The sequence below is a fragment of the Cervus elaphus genome, chromosome 31 (assembly GCF_910594005.1).
Source record: "Cervus elaphus chromosome 31, mCerEla1.1, whole genome shotgun sequence".
Lineage (NCBI taxonomy): Eukaryota > Metazoa > Chordata > Mammalia > Artiodactyla > Cervidae > Cervus > Cervus elaphus.
This window is the reverse complement of record NC_057845.1, coordinates 50370472-50387481: the sequence shown is the minus strand read 5'-3', so window position 1 is coordinate 50387481 and position 17010 is coordinate 50370472. Positions and strand designations below refer to the sequence as shown.

At 43.2% G+C, this 17010-nt stretch overlaps 1 protein-coding gene across 9 annotated transcripts in view; it reads right to left on the bottom strand.

The window, feature by feature from the left end:
- Positions 1-3937, bottom strand: part of BBX (BBX high mobility group box domain containing) — a 288912-nt gene extending 284975 nt beyond the window's left edge. For 3 of the 9 annotated variants that reach the window (XM_043892961.1, XM_043892962.1, XM_043892966.1), the window contains exons 1-2: positions 3778-3932; positions 565-636 (exon numbers count right to left, since the gene is read on the bottom strand). The gene's annotated coding sequence lies outside the window, so the exon portion shown is untranslated. Of the gene's footprint in view, positions 1-564; positions 637-2727; positions 2860-3255; positions 3447-3777 lie in introns of those variants that run through there. The other 6 variants (XM_043892960.1, XM_043892974.1, XM_043892972.1 and 3 more) reach the window with 5 other exon arrangements.
- Positions 3938-17010: the final 13073 nt, after the last annotated feature.

The following is a 17010-nucleotide window of genomic DNA, read 5'->3' as shown; positions in this document are numbered from 1 at the left end:
TAAATTTTGAAGCAAATTCAATGCATTAGGACAGTTATTTGCTTCTGAATCAAACTGATATGCTAAATGCTAGATTTACTACACTGCCCAGTCCACCTTCCCCACTACAAGGCTAACTGTGATAAACAGCACAAGTTTCCAAGAAAAGAGTACCCAGAAAAAAGTAACCAAATGTCAGATACTGTAATTTCTGGGCAATGCTTCCTTGGGTTTTTAATAATTCTCTCCACTCACAAGCTACAATCTTTCTACAATATTATCTAGCATTAAATTCCCTAGGTTGTCAACTCTATGCAAAATTTCATTATGAAATAAAAAGAGAAAATAAGTATTCAAATGACACTTATTTGCAGAAAAACATTAAATGGACATTTAAACTATGTTAAAATAATAATAACCATAGCCGAATTCTAAATACTAAAAATCTGCTCCGGGAAACTCAATGAGACAAGATTTCTGGGGTGCTACAAGCCCAACAAGGCATCTTCTGACGTGTACAGTAAGGACCCTTAGGTCATTACTAACACCAGCTAGCTTCCCTATATGAAGAGTTTGCATACTTACTCAGGAAGGCAAATGGAAAGTACACAGAGAGGAAGATGAACTGCGGCAAAGCCTCTGTCATATGATAGTGACCTATAAAGTATCAAATAAAGGTACATCATCAGTATGATAGAGCCTTACAGTTGAGTGCGAACTCCTGCAACATCTACGAAGGAAGGACCCCGAAACCCAGGAGGCCCGCTCCCCACCAACCCCTCCTTCTCGCCATCCCCACCCCTGCGCTCTGTGGAGCAATTAAGGCAAAGACCTCCCTGTTTTCCAAGGGCAGAGGCTGAGGGTAGCCCAGATGGCATTCCAGGGTGTCTCCAGCACACTTTCTCCCTACTCCCGGTAATGTACAAGGCAGAAAGTTGATCTATTCTGCACACCCCAAACCCACACCGTGATCATTCATCAACTTGCACAAGTGATCGCCGCCCCCAGGAGAAATGCACCAGGAACCAAATCATGGCAATCGACAGGCAGTCCGAGTCTCCCCGTGCTCAGAAGCCGGCCGGAGCTGGCAAGGCGACGGCAGCGGGTCCAGGTAGCGCAGCCCTGAGCCCTGCAGACCTGGGCGGCCACATATGTCGCCCAAACGCCCGGCCCCGGTCACAATCCCGAGATTAGAGATCGGAACCGAGCGGGGAACACATTCGCCAGAGCCCCCGGTGTCTACTGTAGGGCCACCAGGTCTTCGAGGTCGGGGTGGGGGGAGATGGGAGCCCGAGAGGGAGGAAGGGAGCGAAGGATCCCACCCCGGCTTTGTTGCTGGTCACCATCAAGTTTGCATCTTAGTACAAAATGTCGATCTTAAAGGCTGACAAGACAGAGGCAGAGGGAGAAAGAGAAAGGGAATAGAGTCCATCTTGCTTTGGGGAAGAGGGGGGAGAAAAAAAAATGAAGTGTAAATCCCACACTCCGGGCGTAAAAGTCTGCTAAACACCTTTCCATAACGGAGAAGCAACGAGTGGGGTGGCCCCGTCGCCGTGCCCGCTCGAACTGGCGGCGGTCTGGGCAGAAAACACCTCCCTCTCCCCGTCTTCCTCCTCCTTCCCCTCCTCCTCCTCCTCCTCCCTCTCCTCCTCCTCCCGCGGGCCCCGGCGAAGATCCCGCCGCCACCGCCGCTGCCTCCGCTGCCCCCCGGGGAGGCACGGCCGCCCGGCCCGGCGCTGCCATTCCGGGCTTGGACCGCGCGGCGCGCGTGGGGCGGGAGCGGGGTGGCCGCGCGGGGACATCCGCACCGGGGACCCCCTGCGCCCCCTCGCCGCGGGCTGGCTACAAAAGTCAAGCGAGCAGAGGTGGCGGCGGCGCGCAGAAGAGGGGGCGCGCGTGGGGGGGCCTCCCACGCCGCGAGTGGGCAACCCCAAGGGATGGCGAAGAACGCCCCTCCCCGCGCGGGGAAAGTACCCCAGTCCCCGGCAGCCCGGCGTCCGCGGCCGGGAGGCTGGAACTGGACGTGTCATTAGCAGGACAGGCAATGGTTTCAAAGCCCCAGGCCAATGACCATTAGCAGAGGCAGAGCTCGCTGCGTCCCCATCCCCCACCACCTCCACCCACCTTCCCCTTCGTACCACCCCCCCACCTCCACCCCACCTCCCGAAACTTTTCAACGAGATCCACCTGGACTAATTTGTCCTCAGACAGTTAAAATACTGACTAGACCCTACACACCGGGAGGGAAGGGGAATGCACGCTTTATTTTCCTTTCTACAGAAAGGAAAGCAAAAAATAGCTTCTCTCTCCGTCTCTCCCTCTCCCCCCCCCCCTCCTCTGTCGTACATGTTGTGTCTTAGCTTTTTGCATCGTTTCGTTTTACCTTCCTCATTTAGCTGAAATGATCGTGGATATTTCACACATAAACGTGTTCCAGATTCTTGGATTCAGGGTCCTTGTAAATTACAGGACTCACGTTAAGTTTCATACGATACCAAAAAATAAAAAATAATAATAATAATAATAACACATTTCTGAGGGTGAGCGAGCGAGACGAGGTGGAGGAGGAAAAGAAACCTCGAGTCTGATTTCGGTAATTTACTAGCGACCCGGATCGCAGCAAATAACAGGGTAACACGAGTGTGGCTTCAGAGGGCTGGGGAGCTGTTTCTAGAGCCGTCGACCCCATCCCCGGATAAAGGATCTGCAAGTTTTCTGTCAACGCGACCATGCAATGCCATAACTTACCTTCAGAAATAAGACTTTAAACAGCCAAGGCCTTCCTCCTCCCCTCCGCCACCACCCCCAGCTCCGCTCTCTCCACCTTAAACTTATTGACACAACATAATCCCACATTCAAGCAAAATCCTGACACAGCCTCCCTCCTCTTCCCCCTCCTCTCTTCCCTCGCGTTCTCCCGTTCTCTCTCCCTTGCCCTCCCCCCCCCGGCTTTCCCTCCCTCCTCTCTCCCCAGCTCCCTCACCCTCTTCCCCCTCTCCCCCTATTCTTCCTCCTAGCCACTCTGGCACTAAAGCAGCACTTTCTCCACTCGCCGCGCATTTGGTTAGGGGTTGGGGGGGGCGGTAAGAGGGCACCGATCTCCGGGGCCGGAACACCCAGATCCCAACTCTCCAGATGAACTGTTCCCGGTCACCGACGCACTCGAAACGTTCAATCAATCCACTGAGGGCTGGCTGCTCGTACCTTCGTCTCTTGCCCCGACTCCCCAGGCCCCACCTCCCCGGCAAGCCGAGCCCCGGCGGGGGCTCCACGTACTTTCGCCGAGATGAAGTTTGGGGCTCCCCGGCGGCCACGAGCCGCCCGCCGGCGTGAGGGCTCTGTTGTTGTTTTCCTCGGGCTGCCGCTGCCCGCGCCCCGGCTCCCGTGCCCCTCGCGGGCGGCGCTGCCTGTGTTGCCGAGAGGTGCTGGTTGCAAACGCAGCCTGGCACCGGCTGGCCTACTACTCCCCAGCCCGGCCCCCAGCCTCCCGCCCGCAGGGTACTGCCTCCGCGCCCCCCGCCCGCCGCCGGCGCGGCCGCCGCGACCCTCGCCCCCGACCTCTCCCGACCCAAAGTTTTGGCGGAGGGGGAAAGTGCCCGGGGAGCGGGCCGGCTGGCGGCGGCTCCGGACGCGCGGGGTCCCCTCCGTCTTCCTCAAGTCCAGCCTACCGGCTGCCGCCGCCGCCGCTGCTCCTGCCGCGGAGTCCTTGGGGCTGCAGCCCAGCGGCTCGCAAGTGAGTAGGAAAACAGAAAGTGCGGGGCGAGCGCCCGGGAAGGGCTGGGGATGGGGGGCGCTTACCTCGCGGGCTCGCCGGGCGCGAGGGCGTGTGTGTGGCTCGCCCTCGGCGGCCAGTCAGGGGTTCTCTATGGGAAAGTGGAGAGGAGCTCGCGGAGCCGCTCTGCCTCCGCTTCACTGTACACTGCTCCACATACAGTACATGCAACCCGGAGAGACTGAAAACACTCATTTTATATAAGGCAGCCTGCCATTGGCCCGCTCCGTGACGGACAGGCCGCGCGGCCAAACAGAAGGCCCGTTACACCCAAACACACGCACACATACACACATTTTACAGAGACACACAAAGATCATCACATTTTCTATTTTCTAATGTTCGGGACCTGTAGACAGTGGGAGCGGACAGGTAGAGAGGCCCAGCAGAGTGGCTTGAGAGGGGAAAGCCCTGTCTGCACCAAGTTGCGAGGCTTGAAATGGGTGTCCTTTTGACTTGGGAGGGTTATAGTAATAAACTACAACTCCACTGGATATGGAAGTGAGGTGGTTTTTTTTTTTTTTTAAATCGTTGCCTTGCGGTGCCCCATGGAAGAGGCGTGCATTGTGCTATGATTTTACAGCATGACCTGGCCAACAAGTGGCCAGGAAGACCTTTATCAGCTTGAATTTCTTTTGTCAATGGGTCAGCTATCACACAGGCCAAAATAGTCCAAGATAAGTTTATTAGGACGGTAATGGATTCGGGTTGTTAATGCTTCATTCGTAGGTAAATTGAGAAAAATCAACACAACAATACACAGAAACAAAGATAATCGTTTTGCTGAAACAGCCACTCTGCTTTTAACTGGTCAGAGGACTGCAGATCACCTGTGTGCCACACAAACAGTGCTGTAAAATAGAGTAAGTCATGGAAGGTTGACTATTGACCCTTTTCCTTAAAAATAGACCTTTTGAGTCAATACATGCAAGATTTACATTTTGCATATTATATATATGATATTTACATATTTCACATCATATATGAGCATTTGGGGTGACTTTCGGAGATGGTGAACCCAAGGACTTTGCCTTCTGATTTTTTTTTTCCTATGATGTGTCTTTGACCGATTATATTTGACAGTCCTATATAAGCAAGTCAACAGGTTGCTGGGAAAACACCATAGCTAGAAACTATGAGGAATAAATTCTAGACCCAACTCTTAAACTCACTACACAGTCTTGAGCAATTAATTTAGCCCCTCTAATGCTCACATTTAGTTTGGGATTTTGTTTTCATTTTTTTCTTTTTTAAGTTACAGTAAGAATCTTCTCCCAGTGTTCCTTCACTAAATATAGTTTATTCAGCATTTACTGTGTACCAGACATTATCATAGGCTCTAGATGTTTCCTTAAGATTCTTTCTGATTTAAGAGTCTGTGAATTATTCTTAAACACAAACATTTTGAAGATTAAATAAACACCACGATTTTATGGCCTAGATGTGTAGCTTTAAAACTTAAAGGAAAGCTGGATAAAAGAACTTATTTCAAATCCCTCTTTATTTCCTTATGTTATCTTGAGATTTTTCTCTCACATCCGTAAAGTTATCGAATGAGTGTGTATGCACGCGTGTGTGAAAGAATGGGAACCAGAAACAGAGACAGAGAAAATTTAAATTTGTAAAGTTTAGAAAACAAGCAGTGGTATTTGGAAATGTGATGTTTTGCTTATTTTTTAAAGGAAAATAATTTTTAAAGGGGGAAAGTATATAAAATAGCAATTTAAACCGATGATGTTAAAGATTATATTAATGATGCTCTGCATTTAGTTGATGGAAGGAACAAAGTGTGGTTTATCCACACTACACACTGCTTTGAAATTGGTGCTAAGTATGATTATCTCTTTTATCATAAGAGAAATGGAACTGTTCAAGATAGCACAGAATACCAGTGACAAAGGAACTTAAATCGAGGACTCTTAATACCCAACACAGATTTTGAATAACTTGATAGTCCTTCCTTCCAAATGACAAACTTCAGGGACAAGAGGCAGATAGAAGTGATAGAGGAAAACCCAGAAAAACTTTATCAGCATTTCACTGTCCTGTTTTTTAAAGAGAAAAAAAAAAAAAAACACAAGTTGCTATATTTAATTGCTGAGTGAAGTGTTGTGAATTATTTGCTAGTATATTTATGTTATGAAAAATATGAAAGACCAGCCCACCCCCCACCCCTACCCTCAACCCCAAGTATAGGAAAACATTCTTCATTTCTTTATGGTCGCAAAGTTGTTTTTTTGGTGGGTTTTTTTTTTTGGTTGAAGTATAATTAGCTTAGCAGAATTATTTAGAGCTACATTTTCAAACTTTTAGCTCACATGTTATCAGTAAAATGAGTGAGTACCCTCAATATATGTATATTTCTGTATACATTTTTAAAATGTACCACTGCATGGATATATTATTTATTTTTATGAAGCATACATTCATAAAAATGAAGTGAAAAAGCATAAGATAAAAATGAAAGTTAAGGGAATTCCCTGCAGTCCAGTGTTTAGGACTCGCTGCTTTTACTGCCCAGCCTGTCCCCTCCCTGGTCGGGGAACTAAGATCTCGCAAGCCACATGGCACGGTGAAAAATAAGCAAGAGTTTTAACATTTTCCCTCTGCACTCCTATCATATCGTCTTAGCAACATGCCCCAGGGGTTTTGTATTCAAGTTTGGAGACCTCTGACAGTACCAGGTACTAACTGACCAGGACGGATGCAAAAGAAGTGGATAGAAATGACTGGTTGCAAGTCATTATTGGAAATGACTACTGAAAGACTGATGGGTCCACAGAAGCTTTAGGTTCAGATATTAGCACCTCTTTTAACACATATGATGTATTGGTGGTGTATTGGGCATTATGTGGCAGTAGAAGTCATCATTCAGTATTCTCTTGCAGATCATTTATTGAGAAGGATTCATGTGCTAGGTAGACACCCAGCACAGCAGATTTTGGAAAAGGAAAATTGCCTGTTCCTAGAAGTGATGGAGTAGAATCCCAGTCTTCTGTAAGATAGGTAAAGCCTTGTCAAGAAGGTTTAAACGAAATGTTATACAGCATTTTGCCATTTAGGAAATACTTTGTAGAATTTTAATTATCTTATTTTAAAATAAATATCAAGAAATTTTAAATGTCAATAGTGCCCCAAACTTAAAAATATGGAAAATCCTAACTTTCAGGGACTTTATTTGATTTTTATAATGTAAGATTGCAAATATAAAAACAACTGTTGATTTCCTGAGTAAAATGGCATTAAAAAGGGTCTTTAAGAAAGGGTTTTTCCTTTTCTTGCTTTCACATTTTGATGAGCAATCCCAGGTTGAGCTTGTGGTTAGTATATTCATCCTTCTCATGGCCTTGACTATCCATTTTCTTAACTTTATTTAGTATGAATCCTTTGTTGTAAGCCACATAAAATAATTTGGGGAGAGTAAATTTAAATGTGTGTGTAAATGTACACTTACAAGTGTTCATGTGTACATGTGATACATCTATAAACAACCTTTCATTTCCTTACTTTACATTATTTCTTTATTCAATCCCTATTCAAAATCTTGGAAAAATTCCTTGGTCACTCCAAGACTCAGTTTCCTTATTTGTAAATTAGGAATAATAAGAGTAACCGTAAGTGAAACAATCCATATAAAATGCTTAAACCTGTAATATACTAAATATTTAATAAATATTGTTTTTATTTGTCTTTCACACATATAAGCCAGTTACAGCTGCTTTACAGAAACTTTTCTAAGACTTAACCCTCACATCATATGGAGTTTATAGAACCTATTGCAACTTGCTTGCCCAGGGTTTGCAATTTCCTTTTAGCCTGCGTTCTACTAATTCTAGCATCTCCGCACATAAAAGGGATGTCAGCCTGATACCAGGATAAAGCAAACATCCTATTGGGTAGCCATTATTAAGCACCTAAAAAGGCAAATTTGTAATAAATCAGTCTGAAACAAGCCTTGTTTTGTACACTGAAACTCTAGATAGTTGCAGCATGAGGATCTGCCTTACATCACAATTTTTGACTTGTTCTTGACCTTGCTGAGCTTCACTTTTTTTCCTCTTATAAGAGAAAAATAGAGAAAATCGCATTTCTTTCCCCAAGGCCAATGCAAAGGGACTAAAAACTAGAACTTGGATAGTTGGGCCACTTCTCAGCATTGATGCAAATGCTCATAATCTTGAAGAGAACCAGCTTCTACTGGATCCCAGCAGAGTTGGAGAAAGAAACAGAGGGGAAAACACCCTGCTTTCCTAGAGCAGCACTACCCAAAGTATCCTGAAATTCCCTCTCTCCTGTGATCTTCTGTATCATTTCATCTATATTACTATTAAGGCATTCAAATACCTTACCTTGTGTTATGTTATTTGTATATCGATAGAGATCTTTGTTTGATGACAAACACCTTGAAGAAAATGATGATGTCTCATTCATCATTTTGTTTTCCAGGTGGTTAGCACAATACCCTGTACATGGCCTAACATGTAACAGTCACTCAACAAAGATTTGTGAGACAAATGAACAAACAAATAAAATAAAGCAAAAACAAACAAATAAAAGGACTGTGAATTTTAAGAAGGATCAGAGAGAACAGGGATGAGACGGGTGCTAGAGAATTTTGGGTGTCCCCGGTATATAGTGACCAGAATGTACGATAGTCTGGTTATTCCTGCCTAGTATTTAAATTTTCTAAAGCACCTTTATATTTGAACTAGCTTGTCACACTCACTAAAATCCATGTGAGGTAGGTGAGACAAATAGAGGGAATTTCTTTTAAAGATGAAAAAAATGAAGCAGGCAAAGGTTAAATGATTCTCTCAATATTACATAGCTAGTAGTAGCCCTGGGGTAGTACTAAGGTTCTAGACACCTAGTTCTGCAAGCTTTCTGCCCTAGGTAGGAGGGAGGGGAAAGGGGAGTGACCAAGGAGTCACTTAAGGACCATACCATAAAAATAGGTCTCTAAGTGGACAGTGATTTTACACTAATGGTTTTGATAATAAAGTCAGTAAGCACTAGCATTAGCATTAGCCAGCCCTTGTAGCCACCATCTCATTAGAAGCTTCAGCAACATCCCAAACAGGGAAGGGGTTCTATGATACATCCAGCTCTTTGGAACTCCTCTCTTCCCAAGACAATCGATGTCATCTTCTGTTGGTTTTGAGCACTACAGAATTCTTCCGGATCTTTAACATACCTTTTCTCCTCCTAAGTGTTATCCACTGTTCCTTTTTCAGCTCCCTTGTTACCGCATGGAACAATCTAACCCCTTTATCAGGGACCATCTGAATTATGTGAAACAGCACTCATGACCTTTTCCTGCCTTTTGCAGGCAGTCTCAGTCCTTTACATCACTCTTCCTGTTCCTGATTCCTGGCCTGTTTTTGTCAGTTTACTCCTTCACCATCCAGAGCAGGTGGGGGCTGAGGCAGTGTGGAGCGAAGCATGACCATGGCTCCCTTCTCTTTGAAACAAAATTTCTATTACTGCAGCCTAACAGGCAACTCTCTCCTTTGGCAGTCACATCTCTCTGCTGACCCTTACTGTGCTTCTTCTCAAAAAAACGATAACCCTATATGCAAAACAGAAAAAGAGACACAGAAATACAGAACAGACTTTTGAACTCTGTGGGAGAAGGTGAGGGTGGGATGTTTCGAAAGAACAGCATGTATATTATCTACGGTGAAACAGATCACCAGCCCAGGTGGGATGCATGAGACAAGTGCTCGGGCCTGGTGCACTGGGAAGACCCAGAGGAATCGGGTGGAGAGGGAGGTGGGAGGGGGGATCGGGATGGGGAATACGTGTAACTCTATGGCTGATTCATATCAATGTGTGACAAAACCCACTGAAATGTTGTGAAGTAATTAGCCTCCAACTAATAAAAAATTAAAAAAAAAACAAACTTTTGTTGAAATGTGGGCTGATGAGCCCAGTGTCTCCTCCATTTTGTTATATAATGGGGGAAACTGAGGCATACGCCTTTATAACCCCGTTGTTGTATAGTGGTTAAGATTCAAGGCTTTGGAGTTGAAACAACATGAGTTTGGGGCTTGGCTCCAGCAGTTATTAATTCATGTGGACAAATTTTATAACCTGTCTTTAGTTCTTCATGTGTATACAGAAAGGTAATATGTTACTCATAAAGTTATTGAACGGATTTGATAAAAACAATGTATGTAAAATACTTAAAACCGTGTTTTCATATAACTATTCAATAAATGCTAAAGTTTTCTTTTTTTCTCTAGCTGATGACATACAGCTCAGAATTCCATTTTGCCAATCTCTTTTTGTATGCGGATTGTTTTATTCAACTGTTTGCTGTTGATCTCACCATCCTTGGTTCTTTCACAAATCTCATGCCTTCTTTACAGTTTCCAAGTCATTTTTAAAAGTATTAATACTTTTTTTTATTTTTAATATTTTTATTTTTTAAAAATAATATTTTTATTATTTTAATATTAAAAAAATACTTAAAAGTATTTTCTAAGGCAGATACCAGAGCACCTACCCTCAATAGGTAAAGGAAAGTGAAGTGACTCAGTTGTGTCCGACTCTTTGCAACCCCATGGACTGTAGCCCACCAGGCTCCTCTGTCCATGGGATTTTCCAGGCAAGAATACTGGAGTGGGTTGCCATTTCCTTCTCCAGGTAAACATTGATCTTAATCAGCACTGCCGTGGCCATGGCTATTGAACCTGTGATGTAGAGTCACCTAATTTCACCTCAATTTTAAAAATTTAAACCTGTGGATTCCCTGGCGGTCTAGTGGTGAGGATTCGGCACTTTCACTGCCATAGCCTAGGTTCAGTCCCTGGCTGGGGAACCCTCTCAGCCTCTTCAAAAATTTAAACCTAAAGAAATTTATAAAGAATAATATAAAATAGCAATCATGTAGGAGCTTTATTATAACTTAACATATTATTATATTGCCTGAGATTTCTTTTTAAGCAATAAAACATTTAAGCCCCCTTCCCTGGTCCAGTGACTCTCTAGTTCTCCCCAGAGGTGACCATTATTTTGTAATTTCATTCTCATCCTATCCATATTTTTTGCATCCCACTCATGAAAATATCTAATGTGGCTTTGTCAAAAGGCTTTATAAAATTTTTATTCACTAATGTTATCAGAGAGGAGTTCTTTGATGGGTAGAATATACTGTGGTGGTGGTGGTTTAGTTGCTAAATAGTGTCTGATTCTTGCGACTCCAAGGACAGAGGAGCCTGGCAGGCTATAGTCCATGGGATTCTCCAGGCAAGAATACTGGAGTGGGTTGCCATTTCCTAATTCTGGTTAATCAAAACAAAAAGAGAAAATTATGGAATGCTATGAGAAGGCTCTTAGAAATAATGCATGTAAAATACTTAAAACAGTGCTTTCATATAACTATTCAATAAATGGTAAAGTTTTCTTTTTAACTGTACTGTAAAAGTTAAAAAAAAAAAAAAAAAAAAAGCTGCAGAACCAGATCTCAGAAGCCAAGGGCACTGTCAACTCTAGGGACTGAGATCACTTTTGGTGAGAATATCGTCATTATGATAAATTTGCTCAAACTTTTTTCCATCCTCTTTTCTTTATGCCACGAAAGAGAGTGAAATGGAAGGATCCACTTGTCTATACCCAAATTTTATGCTTACTCTTTGTTCAAAGTAGAAGTGGATGCTTTGCTTAACCCTCTCATCAAGATTGCATGGTTCCTTGGAGGAGGGGGCAGTGGTGGACACAGCAGGGGGCTGAGTTAGAACAGAATTATTTAGACTGATGCAGTGTGTTCAATGGCATCACCTACTCAGTGGACATGAGTTGGAGCAAACTCTGGGAGGTAGTGAAGGACAGGGAAGCCTGGCCTAGCGTGCTGCAGTCCATGGGGTCGCAAAGAGTCAGACAAAACTGAGTGACTGAACAACAACAAATGTGTTGGTAACATTCTGCTTCTTGGTGGACTCAGGGGTGCTCATTTTATAACTTACATAGATGTTACATTATTCTTTATTTTGTATCAAATATATTTTGAAAAGAAAAAAACATGATTAAAAAAAAAGACTCATACAAAAAAGGCTATTAGCCTTCTCCAAAGTAAAACTGGAGTACTACGGAGAAAAGAATGCAAACAGATACTAGTCAGATGAAAACCAAGAGATTTATAACATCTCCAACTGCCACAGTGCAACTGAGCGATCAGTTTATTAACCTTGTTACAAAAGAAAAAATAGGCTTAGGCTAGTCCTAGGGACTCCATGCTGGCTTCTAGTGATTACTTGGTCCTTTTTTTTTTGAGTATACACAGATCTTTCCTTCTTTTTGGCCTATCTTAGATTTCATTTTGTTCCAAGGGCCAAAAAGCCACTGAGATAAGCTTTAAAGAAAGGGAACTTAATTGTACAAATATTGGGGTCCATCACAGAACTCAAGGGCAATAACTATTATCAGGTGTGGAAACAGAAGCACGTGGCCTCCATTGCTGTTCATTCCAGCAGATGAGGGACAAGGACTTGCCTGTAACGGAGGGCTGTTCTTTCGGTGTTTGTAGGCAGAAATCATTCTCTAAAGTGATACAGGGATGGGAGGATGTCAGGGGCATTCTACTACATAGCACTTTCTAGAATATTATCTAGGCTCAATGTCTCATTTACTACCCTGTAATTTGCAGAATCCACCTATTTCCACGCTAATCCCAAGAAATTTAACTATAGAGTTTTTATGGCCTGATTTTATACCCACATATATTTAGAAATAAAGTAAAAAAAAAAAAAAGAAATAAAGTATTTCTCTTGATGTTGTTTATTTATTTGCTTTATCCCTTGACTTATTCCAGAAAGATTTCTGTTAGTCCTACAACAGTGCAAACTTAGCTGCACATTTTCTCAAGACTCTCAAGTATTATTCAATAGAGCTTGGAAATCTGAACACATTTAGAGTGCCTAGGTGATCTCTTAAATTTTGTTAAACTTATTTTTTACTTCCTAGATTCTACAGCAATCTACTCACACTAGCTAAAGAAAGTCTTAGTTGATCGGTCATGTCCAACACTTCGCAATCCCATGAACTGTGTGCCCCACCAGGCTCCTCTATCCATGGAATTCTCCAGGCAAGAATGCTGCAGTGGGTTGCCACTCCCTTCTGCAGGGGATCTTCCTGACCCAGGGATCAAACCCAGGTCCCCTTCATTGCAGGCAGATGCTTTACCATCTGAGACACCAGGGAAGCCCAGCTAACGAAAGGGAAGATTTATTAGAATCGCTACACACGTAAAGTTATGGCAAAGAACAAACAACAGGACAGAACAACAACGCTAAACCCCAAACGAAGTGAGATTATCATGGCTCAGAGACAGGCAATAGGCCAAGGACATTTTCTGAAGTTACAGTTACAACGTGGGAAGTACAGCTTGTGAGAAAGGTTGCTTTTCCTTGAAGTGGGATGGGACAGACAAGAGAGGCACACAGTTGAGGAGCTAACTAAAGCAATGACGTTTTGAAGTAATGGAGATAAAACTAAGGAGGAGGGGGAGCTTGCATTCAATGACGGTTTTTACGTGAATTTATTTTTGGTCTCACCCTCACCATATGGAGTTATTGACAAAAAAAACAAATCTACTGAGGATGGCTGACCAGAAAGAATGGTTTTTAAAGAACAATGCGACAATGCTCAGAAAAGTACATTAAATATGTTCCCTGAAATCCAGCTGAAGTCTTTACAGTGGAGGAGTCAACTCTAGGTTTTAGGAAGATTTAGCTATTTGGAAAGGGATGTTTTCCTTTTCCATCGTTTGATACCTTCTCTTACAATACCATCTTCTTCATTCAAAAACAAAACTTTCTAACCTGTTGATTTGCTAAAGTGCTCTTTCCAAATATCAGATTGACTGTTTCAAGTCTGTTAAAGTACTGACCTTTGGCCAGTACTATTTGAGAGAAGGAGGAATGAAATGAGCAACTTTGCCTGTCACAGTGTAGAAGGAGAGACGTAGTTAAGAAAAGAAAGATGGAACAAAATAGGAAGGGAAGGAAGAAAAATATATTCAAAGAGAAGTTATGCTGGGATGACTTCAAAAGTCACCCAGCCTTGGCTCTGACTTTGCATTTAGATGTGATCTGAGTAGGAGTTCGAGAGGGGGAAGAAATAAACATAAAAGAAACCTTTCCTTAAGTAGATTTCAGCAACATCTGGTTCCCCAACATCAGACTGAGGGCTAAGGGTCTCTCTGCCCTCTAAGTCCCCAGCTGCTCCAGAGGTAACAAAGTCAGTGGCTGTAACAAGGCAAGGCCTCCTTTGCTATATGCTTTTGATGATCTGTATCTTCCTGCTACAACCATAATTGCTCAGTAGAATCCTATTTCTCCTCCCCAGTCTTACTTGTTCTGGTCACAAGAGAAAAGCGGGCAGCAGAAAGCGCTAGCTTTTTCATCCCCCCATCGCTCTGTCCAGCCTTCCCTTCCCAACTTAAAGGCTGTATCTGCCTTCACCGACTGGAGTTGTCTCTAGCACTCCAAAAGAGGAAGAGCCAGCAATTTAACAGGTATCACAAAGTGACAAGTAGAGAGGAGCTGGTCCAGATTCTTGGTGGTCATCTGCAAGACCAGTGGCTTTTCAATCCCAAGTGAAGTAAAGAAGAAATGAGGCATCCTAAAGTTCACACTATTCTCCTAGTGAGGCGGGAAGAAAGAACCAAGCTCTGGGAGCCACTAAGTATCATGGGTCATGCATTCATTAATTCATTCAACAGCATTTATTAAGTGCTTTCTCTGTGCCAGGTACTGTGGTTATTGTAAGAGATACCCAATAGATGTGGTCTATGCTAATGGGGGCTTCCCATTAAAATGCACTAAACGTGGCACAGGGGTAAAGATTCTGCCTGGGAATTCAGGAGACACAGGAGACATGGGTTTGATCCCTGGGTTGGGAAGATCCCCTGGAGTAGACAATGGCAACTTGCTCTGTATTCTTGCCTGGAAAATACCATGGACTAAGGAACCCATCATGTTTCTAAGAGTTGAGCCCAGTTGAGAAACAGCACACACACACACCCCAATGGAGCTTGTGGTCCAGCAGCAGAGATGGATGTGATACATAACATAATACAGAATGTTCCTTGGAATTAGGGATGCAGGCAGAGCAAGCCAGTTTCCAGTGATGGAGGAGTCTAAAGTAGAGGAGCAATGCAGGATCTGAAGGTGCTGAAGGTTTCACTGTTTTCAAGGGTAAAGAGGCTTTCCTTAGCCAAGGAAAAAGGCTGGATTATGGGGTCTTTAGATTCTTAGATTGGCTTTGTGTTCTATGTAGAAGACAATACCACTTTGGGACATGTCCTTTTATGATTTTTGTGGTCACTATTATTCTTTTAAAACTCTAGAGTTTGTGTGTAGTCGTGAGTGGTAGGGAGAGATTATTTTGTTTGCTTCAGAAATTTTAGTAAGAGGCTAAATGTACTACTAATCTTCAGAAAAAAAGAAGTTGAAGTATTAGTGGTTATAAGAAGATATTTCAGAAAATATGACACAATGGACGTTTCAGGTGGCAGCTATACTGAACAAAAAAGTTTACATGCTGGCCACAAGAATGACCATTTCCATAATTAAAGCATGTCTGGTTAAGAATGGCAGTCACTGGATATTGATGTAGATTTTATTTTGAGTCTATATGTTGGAGAGGTGTTACTAAAGCTTGATTTTATGTCATTTCTTATGAAATAGACCTGTAACTCTACAGGGATGGTGTATCTTTGGTAAGCTATGCAATTTGTATTGATATTTGCTTTATCTGTGCATATTCATGGACAAAGATTTCCAGTGGAGACAGAGTTGCTTAGAGCTTAAGACCTGGTGCTTCTGGAGTCAGAAAGATCTGAATTCAAACATTGGTTCTGCTGTTTACTAGTTATGTGACTTTGGATAAACTTAAAAAAAATTTTTTTTCTTCTTTAAGGAAACTTTGGTTTGTAACATTACATAAATTTTATGTGTACAACATTATATTTATACTTCTATATATACTACAGCACACTTACCACCAAAAATTTTGTTTCCATCCATTTTGGGCAAACTTTTTAAACCTACTAAGCCTTAGTCCTCCATTTCATAAACTGTAAGATGAGGTTTATAATGGTTCCTACCTGTTAGGCTTATTGTGAGAATCAAACAAGATGTTGCATATTAAAACAGTCTCTGACAATAAATAGTGGCTCTTATTTTAAGTGTGGCTTGTCATATAATGTTTTGTGTCCAGTGATATAGAGCCCTGGAAGATAAATAGAAATTTTATATTCCGAGGATGATAGTTAAAATGTGAGAGATTTGAGAGGACCATTCTTGGAAGATTGCTAAAATTTAATACACTAGCACAGTAATTACAATGGATAAAATGGACTAAATATTTCCCTCTTTTCTTTACAAAAGCTAGTGATGTTCACAGTTACTTAGATAACCTTGGAGAATTTCAAAGTATTTATGCTCTTCTGACTTGATTCATTTAGCTTTCTTAATCTGTCTGTAGTCGAACAAGAACTCATTTTTAGCTCCGAGTCACCCTTGCATCCTTAGGAGAAGGCAATGGCGACCCACTCCAGTACTCTTGCCTGGAAAATCCCATGGACGGAGGAGCCGGGTAGGCTGCAGTCCATGGGGTTGTGAAGAGTCAGACACGACTGAGCGTCTTCACTTTCACTTTTCACTTTCATGCATTGGAGAAGGAAATGGCAACCCACTCCAGTGTTCTTGCCTGGAGAATCCCAGGGACAGGGAGCCTGGTGGGCTGCCGTCTATGGGGTCGCAGAGTCAGACACGACTGACGCGACTCAGCAGCAGCAGCACCCTTGCATCCTTAGCGCTCTGCAGTCTTATGATAGCATCTTTCAAAGTGTGGTTCATCAGAATCACCCAAGTAGCTTGTCACAAATTCAGATTCCTGGCCCTGACATGTGAGGAAGCCTCCAAATTTTAAATAAATATCCCAACCCAGCTTATTTTTATCAGCATCTAAGCTGAAGAATGACATGACCACATAAATGATGGTGCTTCACAAATCAGCTCTACTCCACAGGCTCCATCAGTTCAGTTCAGTTCAGTTCAGTCACTCAGTCGTGTCCGACTCTGCGACCCCATGAATCGCAGCACACCAGGCCTCCCTGTCCATCACCAACTCCCGGAGTTTACTCAAACTCATGCCCATCGAGTTGGTGATGCCATCCAGCCATCTCATCCTCTGTTGTCCCCTTCTCCTCCTGCCCACAATCCCTCCCAGCATCAGGGTCTTTTCCAGTGAGT